At 36.2% G+C, this 7,480-nt stretch overlaps 1 non-coding gene across 1 annotated transcript; it reads right to left on the bottom strand.

Annotated features, from left to right (window-relative positions):
- Positions 1-2,606: 2,606 nt before the first annotated feature.
- On the bottom strand, positions 2,607-2,713 carry LOC126015051 (U6 spliceosomal RNA). Its single transcript, XR_007497955.1, has one exon. It is a non-coding gene; the product is annotated as a U6 spliceosomal RNA (small nuclear RNA).
- Between the last annotated feature and the right edge of the window lie 4,767 nt (positions 2,714-7,480).

The following is a 7,480-nucleotide window of genomic DNA, read 5'->3' as shown; positions in this document are numbered from 1 at the left end:
CCCGGAGAGACAGCACAGCGGCGTTTGCCTTGCAAGCAGCCAATCCAGGACCAAAGGTGGTTGGTTCGAATCCCGGTGTCCCATATAGTCCCCCGTGCCTGCCAAGAGCTATTTCTGAGCAGACAGCCAGGAGTAACCCCTAAGCAACAACGCCGGGTGTGGCCCAAAAACCAAAAAAAAAAAAGAAAAGAAAAGAAAAAGAAAAAAGAACTATTCACAACATAGTTATACCTATTTACCATAAGTTAACAGGAAATATTATGCAAAATAGTGAAAAATTTAAAGCCTTTCCAGTAAAATCAGGAACAAGACAAGTTTGCCACTTATTAAAAACTATTCAATATAGTTCTGGAATTCTTTGGCATAGTAGTATTTAGGCATCAGATATTTTGGGCATCAGATTGAAAAATAATTCAAACTACTTGTATATGGCATGACATTATATATAGAAGACACAAAAATCCTTCCTAGAAATAATAAACTTGTATAATAAAGTAGAGGCTATTAAAATCAATGCACAGAAATCCATGTCTTTTATTTCTACAAATAATGAAATAGGAGAGAAATTTTTAAAAAATCTCATTGACAATTGTGTCTCAAAAATCAAACACCTTGAAAGATCAGCTTAACAAAAGAGGATTAATGATATACAGAGAAGACTATAAATCACTATTAAAAGAAAAAAGAGAACACAAGAAATAGAAATGCATCCCCTGTTCATGGATTGGAAAGATTAATACTGTCGAAATGACTATATTTAACAAAGCATTACACAGTTTCAATAGAGTCCTTATAAAAGACTTGTGACTTTTGTTAATATATAAATCACACTCTGTTGAAAATTATGTGAATAACATTTCCCCACAAATAATCAAAGCAGTCATAAAAAAAACTGGAAGATTTCTCTTTCCCAGCATCAAACTATAAAGCATAGTAATCAAAACAGTGTTCCTATATGAGAAAAAAGTATGAAATGGAGGAAAGCGTCTCTTCATCAAATGCTGTTGGGAAAACTGGTCAGTAGCATGCAAAAAAAAAATATTCAGACTCTTTTCTAATACCATGCAAAACATCAAATGAAAATAGATAAAGAACTCAAGATTATACCTGAATATTCTATTGGAGAAAGAACAATTTATGACATTGAATCTAGAAGTGTTTTCAATAACTCAAAGCCAATGGCCAAGCAACTGAGATACATAGTTAAACAAATGGAATTATATAAGTTCTAAGAAGCTTCTTCACACAAAAAGAATAAAAATAATAACTAGAATAAAAAGACAGACTGAGAGTATATTTGTTACCACCTATTTGAAAAAGGATTGCTATTTTTTATGTAAAGCACTGGTAGAACATTACAAGAAAAAAAAATGGCCACATAATCCTACCCAAAAAAACCAAAAACCCAACATATGTATGTGCAAGAGATGAACAGAAACTTCCTTAAAGAAGATATGCAGATAATAAAAGTATATGAAAAATTCTCTGCATCAACAGTAAAATGAAAATCAAAACAATGAGATATCACCTCATACCAGTGAGAGTGGCAAATCACAAATAACAAAAAAAAAAAAAAAATCTGTGTTGATGTGGGACAATAAAAGGAACATTCCCTTGGTGGAAATGTCCAGACATTTTGGAAAACAATATAATAACTTTTGAAAAAGCTTATTAAAAAAACTATTGGGCCGGAGAGATAGCACAGCGGTAGGGTGTTTGCCTTGCACAACACAGGATGGACCCTAGTTCAAATCCCTGCATCCCAAATGGTCCCCCGAGCCTGCCAGGAGTTACTTCTGAGCACAGAGCCCCTGAGTACAGCCGGGTGTGACCCCAAAGTAACAACAAATACAATAACAACAACAAAAAAATACCTATTAATTAATCTTCAATATGACTCAATAACTCCACTTCTAGGCATTTACCCAAGGGTTCAAAAACTGTATTCAAGGACATTTGCACTTCAGATGTCCACAAAAATATAAATAATCATATGATCATAACAATAGGTGCAGAGAAAGCATTTGATAAGGTGTATTACCCATTCATGATAAAAACTCTCAAAAATGAATTGAAGGAATCTTCCTCAATGTAGTCAAAACATGAACTTTGTAGATCACAATAGTTTCAATAAAATTAAAAATTAAAATAATTATGTCTTCTTGATTTTTGTGGAGGCTTGCTCTGTGACCCAACATTTTTTTTTTTTTATGGAGAATGATGTGTGGTCATTGGAGAAGGTTGTGTATTCAACTTTGGGAGGATGTGTCTAGATTTGTCTGTTAAGCCCAACAGTTTCATTTTATTTCTTTAAAGTCACATTTTCTTTTCTGATATTATAGTTTGATTGATTTATCCAATGATTACTGAATAATAGTATTAAAATTTTTATGCAACTATTGAGTTACTACCAATATTTCTCTTAAGACTGATTAAGTTGTTTTGTACTGTTTTTTGCTTTGCTTTGTTTTTTTGTTTTGCTTTGGAAGCTGCTTAATTAGTTGCATATAAGTTAATGAATGTTAACGCAGTTTATGGATTCTCTGTTATATAATTCCATCTTTTTATTACATTTTTCTGTTTGAATTCTATTTTTTCTTTTTTTTTTAAATATGGAACGCTTCACAAATTTGCATGTCATCCTTGCGCAGGGGCCATGCTAATCTTCTCTGTATCGTTCCAATTTTAGTATATGTGCTGCCGAAGCGAGCACTATTTTTTTCTAATATAGGCATGCCCTTCTCAGTCATTTTAAGGGTAATTGTTGTATGATTTTTCTCTACCTTTTTAACTTCTTTACTTTGAGCCTGTGGTTACTAATGACAACTCAAGTATATCCTCTTGTAAGCAGCAGAATGTTAGTTTTATTTGTCTCATCAATCTAATCACTTGGTGCCTTTTGATTGGTGAGTTAATTCATTGGCTTTAAACAAAATTACTGAAATTTAATTATTGCTATTTGATATAAAATGAGTATTTGTAGGATTTGAAGGATTAGTCGCTATTAGTCATTATTTCTTTGGCTTTTTGATTTCCTTTGAATTTTATTAATCTTTTATTATTTCCTCTGTATTTTATATACTCTGTATTTTGACATCTGATTTTTATGAAGTAGTCACAGATTAGTTCAATTTGCCTCTTTTGTGTGTACTTTTTAAGTATGCTTGCTTTAAGAATGCCAAGAAATTTATCTCTGAAATTTCAGGTTTATGTATCCTTGTAAGATCAAAGAACGTTAACCTCATCATTATACTAAACACCTTTGTTTCTCTCCTCCTTTTCTGCATTTTATGGGGGTGTTTTTGGGGGGAGCACACCTGGTGACGCTCAGGGATTACTCCTGGCTAAGCGGTCAGAAATCGCTCCTGGCTTGGGGGACCGAGTTGACAGGGGATCAAACAGCAGTCCATCCTGGGTCAGCCACATGCAAGGCAAACGCCCCACCACTGCACCATTGCTCTGGCCCCTCTGCATTTTATGTTTTAAGAAATTTGCTATTTCTAAGTATCAATGTTGTCTTTCATAGAAAGCCACTTAGTAAATCAGTGCTGGTTTAGTAGTCATGAACTTCTTTTTTTTTTTTTTTTTTTTTTTTTTTTGTTTTTGGGTCACACCCGGCGGTGCTCAGGGGTTACTCCTGGCTGTCTGCTCAGAAATAGCTCCTGGCAGGCATGGGGGACTATATGGGACACCGGGATTCGAACCAACCACCTTTGGTCCTGGATTGGCTGCTTGCAAGGCAAACGCCGCTGTGCTATCTCTCCGGGCCCTCATGAACTTCTTTAGCTGATTGTTTTCTGTACATTTTCTTTAAGTCCTTTGAATCTGAATCATAATTATGTGGGTAGAATATTTTTGTATGAATGCCTCTTCATTTAATATATTGACAATATTCTGCCATTTTCTTCTATCTTGTATGATTTCCTCTAATAGACCTACTGTGAAATTTTTGTTTTATGCTTATTTCTCTTAAGATAATATTTCTATCTTTGGCTTTGCTGTTTTAATGACAGTATCTTGGTTTTCTTGTTTGGGTTTATTTTATTTGAGACTCTTTGCGATTCTTGGATCTGGGTATGTAACTCAATCCTCAGATTGAAGAAGTTCACAGCCAGAATTTTTCTTAACACAATTTCTTCCCCATTCTTTCTTTTCTCTTCCTGGGATTCTTAACATTCAAATATTACTTTTCAGAGGCTGCCTCATAGTTCTTTGAGGTTTTCTTCATTTATAGAATGCCTTTTAAGTGCTGTTATTTTTAAATGGTTTTATGCATCTTGTCCACAAGATTCTTCTTGGTGCCTCCATTTTGTCTTTTAGTACATCTACTGTGTTTTCTATATCAATGATTTATATAATGATTTCTGATTGAGGCTTTCTGATACTTCCTTTTTCCTTGTTGGAACTCTTAATTGTCTACTATTGTTCTGCTCAGTTCAGTGAACAACTTTGTCACATCACTTTGAATTTCTTGTAAAGGAAATCATATAGTTGTTGTGTTCTTGGGTCCTTCCTGAGCCTCATTTTCATCTCTTAGTACATGTGACTTCCTCTACTTCAAGATTATTTGAGCATATGTTTTCATGATTGGAGGAAGAGGAAACATTTCTTAGTGTTGTTTGTTTCTTTTTTTATCTTCATTGAGTCAGTCTGGTGTGATGTGAGTAGTAGTGACGAAGAACTAGTTCTGTGGAGGCCTGAGTGGCAGTGTATGATTTCTGCTTGATATTCAGACTGGGTCACTGCTGAACATTTGCTGCCATAGTTTGCTGAATCAACTAAAACCCTAAAGACAGGCTATGCAGTGCTGCCTCAAAGCATTCACATCTGCTGGTGCTTGACTGCAGCTGTGGTATCCACCAGCTCTGCCCAGTTGTTATCTGGTCCAATATCCCTAAATGTATCTGTTCTCAGTAGTTCTTTAGGTACAAACCAACCCAGAAGTACTTGCAGCTCAATGTTCTCAAATCTGCTAAGGTCTGATCTCTGGTTGAATGTTCAGCCATTCAACTGAAAACAGCACAATGGCCAGAGCAATCAATCAACAAGCAGAGTACACGCTTTGTATACAGGAGGCCTGTGTTTGGTCTCTAGTACACATAGTACCCTGAGCACTGCCAAGAGCAACACTAAACACCGAATCAGGTGTAAGCCCTGGGTGCCACTAAGTATGGAGCCTCAAAACAAAGTATCCGCAGAGGGCAACACATGAGCTTAACAACTAGTTACTATCAGGGAGATGGTGGCCTTTCCCCCCTGAAACTACAGCTCTCTTTTTCTCTCTGCTTTTTCATGCTAGGCTGGGAATGTTGGTTCTAGCCCTCAATCTGGTATACCTGAATCCTCAGTCCTCTTTCTTCGCTGGCTTCTCACTCTCCGTTTCGAATAAAGATTCTCTTCCTCAGACGGAGATTGGAGCCGTGTGCTCTGTCCTCAGGTTTGACCTCTTCTGTGGCAGGATGAACATCGTAGCCCGGTGGAAGAAAAAGAAAGGTTAAGGCTCTGATTGTCCTGATGCCATAATGCCAATGCCTAAATGCTCTAATTCTACAATTTGGGATGGCAGCTTTCAGGTTCCCGGCAGACAAGCAGGAGGGCCTCATGTACAAGTGTTTGTATGTTGGTTCTATGCTCAGTCAGGCTCCCTTGCTAATTGGTTTGACCCCTGCACAGCTCCTCCATCCCTGGAAATGTCTGTGCTTCCTTCTACTTTTTCTGGGAATGTGTACCTTAACTGTGCCCTTGGTCTGAGTTTCATATTCTGCAACCGGAGATAGTAATTCTCTGGCTTATTCTTTCGGTTAGTAAGTTTGATTTGGTGCCACACCTGAGCACTGTGCTCAACAGTTATTCCTGGCTGTACTTGGGGAACCATGTGGTTGTGGTAATCAAACCTGGGCTTCGTGCACACAAAACACTCAGCCTATTAAGCTTTCTCTCTAACCACTTATTGTTGAACTATTAAACTTAAACATTGATTACTCAAAAGTGACTAGTAAAATCCCTGAAAAATCTCAAGTTCTGTTTTTACTAAACTTGTCACCATTTTTTGTTCCTATTTCAACAGAAATGAAACGTTAAAGAGAGCAAACATAGAACATTACTCCCGGACTATCCCTTACAAGGTAAATTAAATGTGAACAGGTTTTTAAGATTAATCAATAAGTAATAGACTCTGACTCAAAACTTTACTTTTGTTGGGATGTGCGTATTTCAAACTTTGACATTTTTTCTTTTTGCTGACAGAACCTTGTTTTCTTTTTCTCTTTATTTTTTTTTCCAGCAGAAAGGCACAATCATTCTACAATACTGCCAAATATAACAAACATCTACAGATGGGTTGGTCTGCAGCTGGAGGCTTTAACTTTGTAGTATTTATTTGAAATATCCAAGCCAGCAAAGCAGGGCTAAAGCACAGTGGGCACAATTCACAATGTTTTGGCTCTGGAGCAAATAGCAGTTGAACTTAGTTTTTTTTTTTTTTTTCAGCTAAAATGGAATTTATGCAGATGTGCCTTGCACTAAATTCATTAAACAATTACATCCTGGTGCAGTTTTCACATTTTTGTAAAGGATCTGCAAAGCACTAATTAGATCTAAAACAATGTTACTGGGCAAATTACAGTGCCGATTGTTGCATTCTGCATCTGCTTTGCAATGATGATGATAATTTAGGTGCAAGAAACACAAATTCTGTTTTTTGTTACATGTAATAGAAATATTTATTTAGAATATACTATCAGTTAATTGATAATGTAACCAGCATGAAAGAAACTCCAAATATTTTCTCACGAATGTTTGATGTTAAATTTGAAGATGTGAAAATACAGTAGTGGAAACTTTTCACAATTCCTAGCTGGCACTTTCTCTCTGAGGTTTTCTATTGAAAGGCAACTTTGCATTTCATTTGGCTTCAAGTTCAAACTGGGTTAGCTGAATTACAGCAGTGCCTTTCAGAGTGTGGCATTTGACATAAAGGCATAAAGATTCCAAAACAGCTCCCAGTCATGGCTACCACTCTCTCTTCTTCATTATCCTTTTAAAAAGATGACTTGGTATTGACATAGTATTCACTTATTACGAATTTCAGACTTAAAACATGCTTTCTTTCTTCCATATTAATTTACCTTTTATTTCACATATTATTAAATTTGAGTAGACAGAGTAACATTTAAACTTAAAACCAATTCTGCAAAATTGCAGGCATTCAGATGGGTTTCTATGGCAACTTTGAATGTACCAACTTAATTCATGACTTGCTCCTGCCCTGTCACTTTCTTTATTGTATTGCTCTCATCCTTGAAATTCTTTAACTTGACTGACCAGCCAAGCAGTTGGGAATCCTGAGTTTAGTCATTTGCTCTCACACAGGACATCTAGTACTGCAACTACCTCGCACCCCGGGAATGGGGCCAACACCATGAATTAGTTTGGCTGTTGCTTTCTCAAAAACACTCCTGTTGTTTAACTTTTCAAATGG

The sequence above is a fragment of the Suncus etruscus genome, chromosome 7 (genome assembly GCF_024139225.1).
Source record: "Suncus etruscus isolate mSunEtr1 chromosome 7, mSunEtr1.pri.cur, whole genome shotgun sequence".
In the NCBI taxonomy this organism is placed as follows: Eukaryota; Metazoa; Chordata; class Mammalia; order Eulipotyphla; family Soricidae; genus Suncus; species Suncus etruscus.
This window is presented reverse-complemented; position numbering and strand designations above follow the sequence as displayed.